At 43.2% G+C, this 14,997-nt stretch overlaps 1 protein-coding gene across 2 annotated transcripts in view; it reads right to left on the minus strand.

Moving 5' to 3' along the window:
• DYNC1LI2 (dynein cytoplasmic 1 light intermediate chain 2) overlaps positions 1-14,997 on the minus strand; it is an 843,150-nt gene that overhangs the window by 798,575 nt on the left and 29,578 nt on the right. Inside the window, exon 2 of one of the 2 annotated variants that reach the window (XM_069653162.1) lies at positions 13,375-13,542. The exons of the other annotated variant lie outside the window; for it this stretch is intronic. The gene's annotated coding sequence lies outside the window, so the exon portion shown is untranslated. The remainder of the gene's footprint in view (positions 1-13,374; positions 13,543-14,997) is intronic. 2 annotated transcript variants of the gene reach the window in all.

Below are 14,997 nucleotides of genomic sequence, written 5' to 3' on the forward strand. Positions count from 1 at the left end.
TCGGTGTATATTATCAATTGCTGCACATACACGAACGTACCTGCCCACAATACATTTGACACACAAACTAACCCGACACTACCTCCACCCACTATGATAACAGTAACCAATAATAGCAATGGTTTCACAGCACTCGGTCTACAGATCGCAGTCGAAGCCACGCACAGACAGCGTTCTTCCCGTCTGCGACTCTGCAGGTACTTGCGCCACATTAACTCGCGTTTCAGACGTTTCCAACACCCGATGCAATGTGTGCCTCGGGCTGCACGATTAGCACGCTATTAACTACTGAATCAAAAGGTACATCTGAATCTTAGCCCATATCAAACACGAGTCTGCTGGCAACCTAACACTCGTACGCCTCCGATATTACAATGTGTCATGGCAGCTACCTCCACTCTTGCAGCGTACTATTCACAACTGCTAGTACTCGGTTAGAGTTTATGCACTTCTATTCCCTAATTACTGGGCCTCTCTCCCAACATATTTTAATATAATACGTTATCGCTTTACATGAACCATCTAGTATTTTACTTTTAATTCGTACGTGCATCCCACCGAAATGCCGGAGGACTACGTATCTTCCTGTATAAGTAGTAAGTACACACGGCGGTAAGACAGAGTGCCCATTTTTGCACATTTATTCCCCGCTTGTGACGTTAGGTTGTTGGCATTAGGAGATATGATTTACCATTTTAAAACATCTTTTAGTAAATAGCAGCTTATAGAGCATAGCTTGCTCTATATTTACTCCATCTATGCCCACCCGCTGAGACACCTTTATTTACTTTGCAGGACTATACTTAAAATCCTGATCTCCAGTACTCTATAACATCTAAGCGAGACGGAGAAGATCAGGTCTCTATTCGACTTTGAGTTATTTGTCAAGTAAGTCCTAATCACAACATGAGACTCTTCCCTACCCATATTCACCTTCTGGTGTACCGTCGAAGACCATGTAATTAGCCAGCCTTTCACGTGTTGGGATTATAGGACCATGTGTTCTGTGTTTTCTTGTCTACAGGGACCCCCTAGGACTGCTACACTGGGAATCTATGCAACTACCTAGGAACGCTTACTGACATTAAGAGACGGTAAGCCTCCAGAGTGAAATTAACTAAAATAATGATCAATGCACTCTATACAACCACCCTAATCTAAATGTGGTCCGTTTCCGTAATTAGGTTTGGCCTGGATTTATCTCCTTGCACCAATGTCAGGAGTCTGTGGAACATCAACTCTATAAGATTGTCCACCGGAAAACATTAGCTAAACCTTCACACTGCAACAACTGCTTCGACTTGCCAAGTCACCTACAAGACCACTACGAATTGGTGCGTGGGCTTTGGTCCACCCCAATTTACACATTCCCCTGAAGAAGTTCCTGACACTAAACCCTAAGGGACATAGGAACGAAACATGTTGGGCATTTATAGATACTAATGTAAAGTATCTCAAGGAGTATCAAAAATACTGGAAAGGTGCACTTTAGGTACTTTTATGACTAAGGCATCTAGATTTGAGTCACCTGTTAATGAAGGTCTCAGATGTTGTAATTGTGTGGCCTGTTCTAACAAAAAAAAAAAAAAAAACGGCATTAATACCCTTATGTCATTTTGTATATATGTACACTTGATGTAAACAAAGTATCTATAAGAGAGAGATACACAGATTTACAGCACATTTTGCACATTGCCAATTGTTGGTGATTAACACTTAACACTTTCTTGAGCACTAGTCACTGTTAGTTTTTATAAGTCAGAGTTTATGTATTTGTTTTTAAACATTACATTTTCTATTAAATATTACTCATTTTAACAGCATTATTTATGAAGTCAGGTTGTATTTTCCTTGAACTTAGACTAGCTACTGTTTGAACTGTTCTTGCAACTGTGATAAGACTAGCTACTGTTTGAACTGTTCTTGCAACTGTGATAACCCTAACACTATCCAGAGAATTACTTGCACAAACCGATCATAGGTGTGGGAGCCTTGTTGTTTTTGTTCTTATTCAAGATATGTCAGGTTTGCTCCATCGGAACCTTTACCTTTACCCGATTTCCCTCTAATTATTGTTGAGGGTTACACTGGGCCACTTCGGAGAGGTTGCTGGTCTAAAAATAAACAGAAACAAATCCAAGATAGTGAACCTGTCTACACCATCGGAAAAGGAGAGGGAGCTGAAATCCAGGTTCACATATCCACCCCAACATAAAATACTAGGGAATTCATATCACCAGATCTATTGCCCAAGTATTCGCAGCCAACCACCCCTCTCTCCCCCTTACTGGCGTCCGAGTATGCTTCATAACTGGGACCCCCACACCATCTCCTGGATGGGCAGAATCAATGTCCTGAAATGGTCCTCCTACCAAATCTGTTGCATTTAGGGCCATTCCCATAAAAATCCCCATGTCGTATTTCCAAGCAATGCGCAAACATACAAAGGCCTTCATTTCGGATGGCAAGAAACCAACAAGTGATGCCGTTACCCAGGAACAGGGGGAAATGGTGGAACAAGACCTCAAAGCCTACTACCACGCAGCACAGATCAAAGTTATAAGGGACTGGGCAAGGGACCACAGTGAGAAAAAGTGGAGAGAAACATAGGGCAGTGGTGGGAACGGACCTCAAGGAAGTCCTATGGATACACAGGGTAGATAGACCCCGCAAAATACACAGCTCTCTTCCAAGAGCTGCAATATTGATTCAAGAGGTTACTGTGTACGCTGTCCAAATGTGGATATTACCAAATGAAATTTAATAACAGAAAAAAATAGAGGCAAACATCCTCATCAATATGTGCTCATTGGCCGATTAATTTCAGAGATTAATTCCATCTTCAGGGCCGAGCGCTAATCAATTCAAACCGAAATAGCATGCACCTACATATGTACATGTAGTTTGCAGCCATATTCAAAAATTAGGTCCACACATACCATAGCAGTCATTTGGCTATACAAGTAAAATGGAAAAAAGGAAAAAAAAACAAAAAATACATCAGGAAATGTTATGTACAGTCTGACAAAAGGAATAATAAACAAAAGAACAGAAATAAGCAGTACCTTAGCGTGGGGACCTTTTTGTTTGCCAATGTAACATGCATGCATTAAATGCTTGTAAATACATGGAAGATCGTGCAGAACAACCAGGGAGACAAGGATTACCTTGGTAGATATTAGTGCGGGCCACAGATGCTGTAGAGTTAGTGATCTGTAAGAGATACAGGTGAAAAGGTGTGAGGGAAGGCTCACATTGTTGGATAGTGCAAATCAAATTCGGAAAATGACTAACCTGCAAGAAGCGGCCAAAAAGGTTTTGAAGAGATGGCGTGCGCCCGCGCCATCTTTTTGTATACCACCATCGGCCCGGTAACCGCAGGGTGTCGTGGCGTCACATTGCCAGGGGTGTGGTAGCACCCCTGGCGCCTCGCATTCCGGCCCTTCTGTGGGGGCACAGAATGGTCGGGAATTGCAAGAAGAGGGCATAACTGAAGCTTAAAGTGGTCGGCACCACATTACTAAAGATGTATATTTGAAATCCAAACATTCCGGGACAAAGCAGGATCTGATGCCAGAACAAGGTAAACCAAATGGAATCTTAAAAGAAGGGTGCCATAAAAAATGGCGATCAATTAGGGTGCCATAAAAAATGGCGATCAATTGTCATGAATCGCTCTTTGCGCGATCGGGCCATTGCCATGAAGTAGGTAGTGACATTCAATAAAGAAGTGTTCCTTTAAGAAATGTGGGAACAAGAGGTGGAAAGGGCAAAGAGTATGATAAGAGGTGCCAATTTTCACTGCACTAGGTAACATATGTAGTACACAAGGTCAATCAAAATGATACAAAGATGTACCAGTCTGATAGAAGGATACAACGCTGTTATGCATAGGAAATTCACAAGAATGATAAACTCTGAACGTTGACAGTTGTTAACCGTCCAGGGGTATACATATGTACCCAAATGGAATCAAATAAAGCATAGATGAATTATCTCTTCATTCATGCCATGATCGATCCAGTAGGTTTCCCTCCTGTCCAGCTTTATGTTCTCATGTGGATTTGATCTCATCACAGTTTCTAAGATATGAAATCGGATTTGCTATACGTTATGCCTCTCTTCTAGCTAGTGTCTAGCTACCGCAGAATTGGGAATTTTGATTCCTGATACAGGACCTATGTCTATTCCACCCAAGTTAGACAAGCGTTTTGATTGACCAATATAGTAAAGTCGACAGGGGCATTTGAGTATATAATATTTGAGGTATCACAAGTAGCATAGAGCAATGACATTTTTTCTCCTGTACGCAGGTGTTTAATGGAGTTCCCTTTTGTTGTTGCAACTGTGGATTTGTCACCAAGGTAGGGAAATGCACCAATAAGTGTTTTGTACTTAAGTCGGTGGTTTGGTGGAGACCAATTGATCTCTCAAATTTCTGCTCCTCCGATATGCAAACACTGGAAAATCCTTGAAGAGATGTTAGACCCTGAGATCACAAGTTAGGGTCCTCCAGTTTTTCTTAATTATAATTTTAATTCTGTTACTTTGAATCGAGAATTTCAATAAGTACACAAGTGGTGGTGCATATGTGGTCTTCTGTGTAAGTAAAGTGGTTCCGTTCTATTTGGTCAATTTTGGTGGTTGCTGCTTCCACTTCCTCCATTTTGTACCCACAGGTCATTTAGTGATGCTAAACATCTTGAGCTTTGATAACTACTTTTTTTGCAGCAGCCAAGTTGCAAATTATCCACATTTGGAGAGCATACACAGTTATATCAATATTGCAGCTCTTGAAGGGAGCAGTGCGTGAGCATCTGAATAACTGTGGTTCCACCCAGTTTTTCTTGTTACTTTGAACTGGAACACCTGCCCATGAGAGCTCAACAAAAAGCTGTGCGATTCTGGAGATGGCCAGTGTACTGCTAGTAGCCCGCCAATCGAAATCAAAGGAAGAGCCCACAGAACACGAGTGGGTAGGGAAGTAATGGGACCTGGTAGCTATGGAAAGGGTACCATACTCTCTTCGGGGAGACCACCAGAAATTCCTTATGGACTGGAAACTAGTGATGCAATTCCTTATGAAGGACTCCAGAAAAGCTTGGTGCCCAAGGAAAAAGTAATTAGTGGGAGTAATCCGAAGGCCCCCCTTCTCCCCGGGAAACCGAGATGTTAACAAATCGACGGAAGGTGAGGAAGGCAGGTCCTAACAAGGGTAAGGCCAGATGGGGGACATGGCACAAACTGAAAGAAGCAGGGAATCAACTGATAGCCAAGGGGTCAGGCAAGGACATCATGAAGAAGTGGAATGGAACAACCAGGACCCGGGGAGGGAAGTTTTTTGTTTTTCATTTAAAATCTGTTTAAACAAAATGTCAATAAAAAAAGTTAAATGGAAAAAAAGAAATATGAATGCTAGTCAAACTATCTTTTAAAATAAATCGTCTCATGTAATGCACAAGCAACAGCATCTGCGTGGTGCAGATCTGCTAATGCCGCTTGATTTGAACCTGCTCATAAAGAGCACACATGACAGAAGAGGGCACAGCCCTGTATCCACTAAAGCACTTTTTCCTTAATTGGACAGATTTGCTGAAATATAAGCAGGTCCGGTCGCCCTTTGCCTCACAATATGAAAGCAGCCTAACTGGCAATGTGAAGTAAGCATTTCTTTTTAGATTTTATTTTGGTAGGTGGGCACAGACTCTGAAAGGTTGTACTTTGTACCACTTGTTAATTTCTTGGGTTCCTTCAACACATGGCGCCTTCTGCCGGTCTCTTCTCACCTTATGAGCATCAGACAAGGAGCAAAATTCAATGAAGTAAATGCACAAGCATCAACAGGTGTTTGCAACCATCTAACCTCAAAGTAGTGCACCCCGGCCCAATTTATGCCTGGCTAGGTAGGGTTAAAGTGATCACCCCTTGGGGAATATGGGGAAATAAAACACTGACAACGGGTGAAGATAATTTATAAGAGAATGTCCATATTTTTTTACTATGGGACTTAGCTGGGTCTCAAAAAGGACAATGGACTATAGAATTCAGCCCCACTCTGGAACTCCGATAAGGAAAAACAATGGCCAGACCTCCTCTGCCCAGAGAATGGAACGAGCAAGGGTGAGCACTTAAAAAAACAGAAGAATAAATGCTGAAGAGAGTGAGAGAACAGAAGGCAGTGTGAAGAACTCCCAGGGGGGCGGTGGCGTTGAGGTCTGCAGGGCTATGATGACTGTATATTACGGACAGCAAATGCCAGGTGCAGCCCAGCATGAACTGAGCACCCCGGGCTTTGTGCCGAGTGCAGCCTGGGCACCCACAGGGCCTATCAGGCAGTCGGCCTGCAGCCCGGGTGAAGACAGGGCCGCCCAGCCACGGTTTTGTGAGTAAAGCGGCCCGGACCAGGTGGTGGGGCTTTGTGGGCTGCCAATACACCCCGAGGCCAGCCAGGGTGGGCCTGGAATATCTGTGCTCCCAGACCACATATGTCAAGAGCAGCCACAAGAATGCCACTGTGCTGCTGGCCCTCAATGTCAGGTGGGAAGGGGAAAAAGTCCCAACCGTATCTTAGTGGCGACATGGGTAAAGAGGTGCAGTATAGAGAGCGCCAGAAGGCAAGCCCACCCATCAGCGCCGCTCAGGACAACAGAGGGGGCAGCTTCACTCCCTACTCCCCAACAGTGTGAGAGTTAAAACAGCCGGGTTGTGGTAGTGATAATGCAGCACCACCTTGAGCCAAGGACTCTCAGGCCACAGTGGTGATAACGGGGCCCCCAACATGGGCATGGCCGTCACAAATATTTTAAAAACAAACACTGGTAGTTATAGCGATGCCCTTTGTGGGTACAGGGCAGCAAGTGAAAGAGTACTCTCCCTAGGGCGCTGCATGATGAAGACCTCCCCTGGGCCTCTCGCAGTGGTGGCTATTGCAGGGCCTCATGTGGGCATGGGCTGCTGCCATGCACAAGACAAACTGGGGAGGGCCAACCCCTCCAAAGAAGCAGAGGGGGACAGGTTACATCCAATCACACTCATCAAGGTACCGTTTGGCTGTTAAAGCCCTAAAGGAACCGATGGGTGATTCAATGTGGCCAACAGGTGCAGCCACACCCTATTTAATGTATACATGTATTTAGCTATAGATGTACCAAGTGTTGGGAGGGTTTACTTCTGTTTTCCCAGTGTTAGAATTAATGTGAGGGTAGATAATTAAGCTCAGTAGGGGAAACTTAGATAAGAGGTTTATGAAGTAGGCGCCATAGTGTGTTTGGGTGAGACTAGATGGTGTCCTGAGGCCATCCAGGAGACGTACCTCCACCGGAGACCACCCTATAACCCCCTCCACAAGAGGGTGATGCTGATAGTGAGGCAGGGTCTGTTCTGTCGATTCACACAAAGGGGTCATTAGAGGGAACCCCCGAAGAGAGGCTATCGGAGAAGGACCCAAAAGGAGAGTCATGCCAGCACAGTGGACTTTAAAAAGCAGCAGGAATGAGGACCTTGGTATCACTGGTATGGTAAAGAACTTGCGGGGGCGGATAGCTAGTAGTGCAAGGCATAAAATAAGCATTGTTGCATAGCAATTTGCTTTGCAATTCTGTTGATTTGCTAATTAAACAAAAACTTCTGTAGCACAGGTTGCTATATAAATTACCCTGTTCAATGAAAGCACAGCTCACCCTGCATTCCTCTCTTGCCCTCAGTGGTCTCTCCATCTTCTTTTCCCTGTTCACTGCAAGTCCAAAGGGTCTAATGGAGAGAGCGAGTGCAACAGTAATAATGTCCTACACTCTTTAAAGTGTCAAAGGCCATTTAAAATGGCATCAGTGTCACAGATAGTGGCTCCGAGTACGAATGGTGATAAATACCAGTTTCATGGGTGTACAGGACTGAAATGATGTGCTTGGACCTACCTGGCTTGGGGTTGAGGTTATTAGCAGCCCTGCACTCCCACGAAAGTGGTATTTAAGGTTATATTGAAAATCATATCAATGACTGTCAAGGGCCATCTTGTCCACCTGAAGTTGACAATTACCCTGCCTGCTGCAACACCATACTACATACTTAGTCTCAGGCTGTGACTTTCCTTTAGCACTATGTGAATTTTTTGATTTATGAAACATCTGAACTTCACCTTGCAGAACAAATGATAGGTCAAGTTTGTGGATCATACAATATATGGGGCACTGCCCTATGCATCATCGACTGGACCCAGCTGCACAGAGTCTTGTATTGAAAACCTGTTTTCACAGCATTTTTATCATAACGATTTATTTATGTGTGTCCATTCATGCAGCTTACCTTTATATTTTACAGAGACCCGTCTCACTAATGTCTCACTTAAGCAGTACCCAAAAATGCTGTATTATTGCTCATTTTATGTCCTGGGTACAAATACCTTCTGGTGACATTAACAATATTAATACCAAATTGCTAATCAAATGTGTTTGTTTGCTAATCAAGAAATGTTTAATTAGCAAACTCTGCTAATCATTTTTTGGAAACTAATTTATGCCTTGTAGTGCAGGCGTCATTTAGTTGCAGGTTGCCAGCGCCCCTTTCTTTGCAGCTAGTGTGGGAGGCGGTGGAGGGGGGGGGGGGGAAGAAGAGGTGTAGATTGGTCCTCTATGGCCTGCGGGTTGGAGTGTGTACTAGCTCCCAGCCCAGGGTAAATACTAGGGTGTCAGTAGGATTTTATAAGAGTGGCCTCCTTTTCTTTCAGAAATGTAGCAGATCATCTACTAAAGTATGTAAGTATATATTGTCAATGTCTTAATTCACAGCAAGTGTCACTTTGCAGAACAACACAGATCAGTTTCCAATGCCCACCTATTTAACATTAGCTGTTTGTCCAACCCATCTCTGTAACTTAGATATAATGTTGGTTTCATTTATGAGCCTTGGGTATTTCACAAAAATGTAAAATGGGTAGGAAGATTCCCAGGGAGACGGGTTTCCGAAAGACAACACATATCGATGCAGATGTTGCATCTTTTCTACCAAATGTAAAATAAATATTTGGGTGGGAGACTTGAAAAATTAACAGCGTATAAGACAGTGACCACAGTAAGAAGGGCTTTATAAAATAAAACAAGCATTGGCAAAGCCACCAGTTCTGGCTTTGATGGGAATTGCAGAGAGGGTCTATGAGGAGTGAGGCAAAGAAGGGGAGAGAAGTAAAGAAGGGAGAAGGAGGGCAGGGAAGAGGCATAGTTAATACTGAGGGAAAGAGTGGCATGGTGCACTAGGAGGCGAATCAAAACTTTTTCGAAGCAGTTCAATTGATGTACAAAAACCTCACGTCTGCAAATTAATCCAGTACAACTTTTGAAATAGCAAAGTGGAATCTCAGCAGGACACAGCCTTCAAGAAAAAAACCTGAGATAACAGATGCTATTTTACGACAGGGGTGTAATATGGCAAGTTGGCTGCGAGTAGCTAAGGCTATTAAACTACCAATTAACATTTAATAAATAGTTACTATTGTTTTTATTTAAATATTATGGGTCCTAGTAATGGAATGTACCTGATAAATCACTGCAAGGTCTTTCTTGATAGCATTTCATGAAGTGTAAAGCCACTTCTCTCCAAGCAACTAAATTAATTAGAAACCTTGTAGTAGTTTCTGCAATTTCTAAATCTTGACCCTGCTTTCAAATGAAAAAATAAATTAGACATGCCCAGCGTATGATAAGTGGGCACCACTCTAACAGCAACTGTTTCAGATGCTCTATATAAAAGGAAGAATTCAGTAAGATGTCCAAAACATTTCTGGACGAGGGTACAAACCCAAAGAAGTTAGGGATTTTCAGGAAAGAGAAAGGGTCTTCCCACCCCCATAGGAGATACCGAATGAGAAGTAAATGCTAGAGGATGCGTGCGGGGAGCAGCGGGAGAGGGTGCATGCAGAGAAGGGTGCACGATCAAGCCAGGGAGGCCCTATAGCAGATGTGAATGTAGATGCCATCTTAGATGTGGCAGCACTTTTGGAATTTCGGTGAATAGTATTCCAAGCTCTAACAGCAGATCCCTTGCGTTAGGTAAGATTTACGTATAAATGATAAATCGGTGACCTTTCCAGAACGTTTTGCTTTAACTAGGTAACTATTTTACATTGTACCTAGGTGAAGGGGAATCTCCCCACCCCCCTCAACTAGTCTATTACTCTTCTTATGGGTGACCTGTTTATGTCTCGCCATGGTGTATGGTTGATGTTTCCTACAACTTTTGGGCTTAGGCTGGGTTGCCCTTGTTAATTTCTCTTTCATGTTCTTGGGTGAACTACAGTTCCCAAGTAGTAACGAGGGATTTGCATCTCACTTTACATTTTATATAGTGAGCCAGCACACCCCACCTTATGTGGAGTTCTGGGGGATACAATGTATCCCCTTTCTTACTTACCTGTTAACATTTTGTTACAATTGTGAGTTTTACATGAATGGCTGGTGGCAGTGGTTTTACCTTCATGACTTTCAATATATTACCAACCAGCTGTTAATTCAGCCTCAGTAATGCACAGAAAGCACACCATATTTCTAAAACGGTGGCCTTTTTTCACCATTTCTTGTGTACTTGCAGTTTGAGGTTTTCCCCTGCCATTCTATGTGGGAACGATTCTGTGTCCGTTTTGTCTCCGGCAGGAATCCTGTGGATTCCCCGCCCAGGCTCCAGAGTGTCTGGAAATGCAGGAAGTGAGGGAGGAGTCCAAAACTCTGCAGCTTTTTTGTCGTCCACCTTACCTGAAAGGGAACAACTCCCAGTTGGGTGGTGGGAGGGGGGGGGTGGAGGGGCTGTCCCGATCGGACAGCCAATCCGCCCCCTTTCTGTAAAATGCACGTTCTTCCAAATTCTGAATCTTGCTGAAACTTTGTGGGCATTTTGCAGGACCTCCAGATGTGTGAATCAAGTCCAAAACGTCCCCTCAGAGTTCTGGTACTTGCAAACGATGTGAATCCGACCAATGATATTATGTGCTTCTGTAAAGGGTGCCAAATCCACAAAGCCGCATCCAGCAGCAAGGAAACTCTTGCCTGGAACCTTCTTCCATGATCCTTGCTGTAAAAGTCCTTCCAAAGTCCTATCTTCCATCTTTTAGATGGAGGAATACATCAACCGGGTTTTTGGGTGCATATCCTGAAGTCTTCCTGCTGCAACACCTTCTGTGCTGAGGTACTGTGTTGGCTGGGGTATTTACTGACCTGCGAATCCGGTGTATCCTTGGGGTGCTACTGTGATTGGGAGATCTCTCGTCCAGTTCACCCAAACCCACTGCTGGAATCCCCCTAGTGTGACTTTTCTGAAGTCTCTGGACCCCAACTAACTTTCAGATTGAACTACTTACTTGTATGCCCAGTCTTCCTCAGAACTCCGACTTTGCCTGCAGGTGAGCCCTATCTCACTCTGCCTACTGCTGGCTCCTAGGCCACTAGGGTCCCTCTTCTGCCTCGGAGGGAACTAGAACTGCGAAAGTCTAGATAATTTAAAGGGTCTGCCTTGATAAGTATCTTGAAATGTTTACTTACTTGTAAAAACGTTAGTTGGTAAATAGTTACAAAAAGTTATTACTTACCTTAGATATATATATACTTTTCAGAATGGCAGAACAAGATTTACTTACATTGAATAAAATGTGTGCCTTCTTAAATAAGTATTCTCAAAGTCATACTTTCGTTAGAAACCGTCTAGCCATTCTAACAGAAAGTAGATAATGTTAACTTACTCACCTGTAATGCTGATGGTTCCACTGTATTATTTCTGTTAGGATAATTGTCACCAATCGGGACTTACTTCCTCTGACTTGCTGTTAGCCTGTCCAGAATATGTCTGCCTAGTCATACTTACCTTTTAGGTTACTGGTAGCTCCTTACAAAAGTATATAGGAGGTTTTACTTAACTTGCATAGCTGGGTGCCATCCACAAATAAGTTAGAGTTATTGCTTCCCTTAGTCTGTGAACTGAAAAGCAACTGTAATTGAATATTACACCCACGGTCCAACTCCCCAGGAAATCCTGAATCAGAGTTATAGGTTGTTACTGTTCCTGGAATAAGTGATTCACTATTCTGAAAAGCATATTGTCCAGTTGACTTACTATGTGATTTCTTGCTGAGCATCACGGTACAACTGTTCGGGTCTACTATCCTTGTATTACTTACTGCAAGTAATCTAAAAGTAACTATTGGTTTTGACTTCCCTAGAACTTCTGTTAGGGGTTCTAAATAAGGTTATATGCTTTGATATGTGTGCCTTCAAGGATAGTGTGTTTTTAGTGTGTTTTTATAATTGTGGTTATGTATAATGTGATCGTACTTGTGCCTCCCCCACCCCCACCCCCAGAAGATTTATCGGGGCCTACTTGTATTTAAATAAACCATTTTTTCTTTTTTACAATACATCGTGTTTCAGCGTTTCTTTGGACCATGTTTACTATAATTTATTTGTACTGATTCTACAGCCCTCTATCCCTCCTAAGATAAACCGGGCTGCTCGGTCTACGCTACCCTATACTAAGGTCCTACAGCCTTATACTAAGAGTGGAGTCTTATACAGTCTCAGTTGAATGGTTTTACTAAACCCCTAGTTGGACTTCAGAAAAAACGGTCTTAACACCTTGCATAAGCGTGAACCTCACCCCCACCCTGGTCAGGTCTCAGAGTCCAAGAAATCCTTCATTGTTCAACAAGTTACAGGCCCCTGCTCCCTGGGAGGAATGCGCCCAGAAAGGCCTTGAGAAGGGGGCAGCGTGCCTCTTGGCAGTACCATCCCATGAAGCAGATAGAAAAGCCCTCCTGCCCCCATCTATCCCTGATAGAGAATTACAACTTTGCAACCGTTTCATCCTGAGACCCCTGTATGCCACAGGAGCATCCAGGCCCAGACCACAGACCATAAAACCTTTACACTACTCAATCGATCACAAAGATCAGAAGGCAAGGCCATCGTGCCTTCACAAGTGAGTCACGTGATTTGTGCAGCAAAGTGAGGGTGGCATAAACAATATAGCCCAAAACGAAGGTGGAGGACCTTGGGAGCTGCGGAGGTGCCTGGGTACGAGAGACGTGTACGAGTTAGTGTGACCTCGGCTCTCCCGAGAGCTCATCCCTGTATCTGCCAGGTGTAGGTCTGCCATGATAAAGTAACATTGTTTTTGTTAGGGAATAATTGTTAGGCCAATCTCCCCGCGGATGACGAGCATGCCAGAACCCACGTGGACGTAGATGGAAGGATGAAGATGGGCCAATGGCCTGGCATCCCCTATGGAGCCAGCCCTACATGTATAGGTACTGTCCAATTGGGACTGTAGAATTGTATCACCTTTAGTTGTGTCATCAATAATGTTGTACGTGCTTATAATATGCCACATGAGCAGACGGACCTCAGAACGTTCCACAGCAGCAGAGTCCTTCGTTGGCACTTCTTGTTTGGAAATAAATACTCGTTATCCTTGCAAGAGTGTCTTGCGTCTTTTTCTCTCGCAGGTTATATTTTTTCTGGTGTGAGCGTGCAGGGGCATGCCTTCAGGATGCTGAAACTAAGACAGTCACTAAAACGAGAAATTCATTATTGCATGACAAGAAACAAAGTTCAATCACTTAGTTGTTGTTAGCAAATACTGCATACAAACGCAAAGTCAAAAAGAGTCTTTTGAGAAATTGGAATATCTTATGGTGTGATAACAGAATAAGTGACCTTGTTAGTGACCTTTGGGTATTTGCACATGAAAGCAGCAGTAACTTGATTTACTTGTCAAACCCAAAAGGCACAAAGAAAAAGAGGACTAACAAAAAGGACAGGTACTTTCTCCATGTTTGAGTTACTGCAATTGCAATAACATTATTAAAAAGGAAATACATTATTCCATCCCCCTAGTGCAGAAAAGATAATGTAAAGGAATGTTGCTACAGGTGACTCTCTAAATGTAGTGTATGACAAATGTCCTTGCGGTAAGTACTATGTAGTACAAAAAAAGCTGCAAACCCATAGGATGAAACTAACATTGATCCAACATAAGACTGAACAAACCAGCCTCATCGGTAGCAAGACATTTGAACACAAATGGGCATCAGATTTCAGATACTGGAGGTAAGATGACAGCTATCTGACCACGCACCTCTGCAAAAAATTCGAACAAAGACTTACTGGATTGACAAGTTACGCACGCCAGCAATAAATTGGAACAAAGGAACTTACTAGATTGACAAGTTATGGAGCGCAATACCAGATGGTATAAACGAGGACATCAACTTTGCATGTTATCTCTGAAATGTTCCCAAGAATGTGCATGCATACTTTTACATTTTATATGGCAAAGGGTAAAGTATTGTCAAAGATGTTACCGATTACTGGATCATAATTCTTTTTTAGTTACTATGCCTTTGACTTAATAGCTTATAGACAGCACAAGCCCTACACTTGGTGAATGTTAATGATAGTGTGCGATTAGACAATGAGCTATTATAAATGTACACATGCAGAACCTCAGTGGTAATTATCATGACATCTTGCTCAGGAGGGAACAGATCTGGATTTTTCGGTTGAGCACATGCAACCAGGGACTGAATGAAGCCGTTCAATGGCAGGAATTAGCCGTCATGTCACGCTAATTATGGTACTGCCACTATATGTATCTGCACCTTAGAGATTGAATCAGATAGTTTGTTCATAATAAACAACATTATATCTTGAGTATCCGGTGTAAGAGCAAGAAGAGAAAAACAGGTGAAAACATCCTGTGCTTTGACCAACACAAGCAGTTCATTTTCTGCTTCCCTTCTCAGTCTGATTCTTTAAACACCGAGTATCGGCTAAGGGACGACTTGTGCCCCTGAGACACTCTAGAACCCTTGCCAAAAGGGTTCAACAATAAACATACACCAATTTTGTGCAACACTCCCACACATGGCGTATCCTTGGGAAACGCTGCAATAGAGTTTCACACATTTGCGGTACTGTATGATGCACGGACTATGCAGTCTGCTCAAGCACAACTGAGGCCCTT

The sequence above is a fragment of the Ambystoma mexicanum genome, chromosome 1p (assembly GCF_040938575.1).
Source record: "Ambystoma mexicanum isolate Mex_15411 chromosome 1p, UKY_AmexF1_1, whole genome shotgun sequence".
NCBI lineage: Eukaryota > Metazoa > Chordata > Amphibia > Caudata > Ambystomatidae > Ambystoma > Ambystoma mexicanum.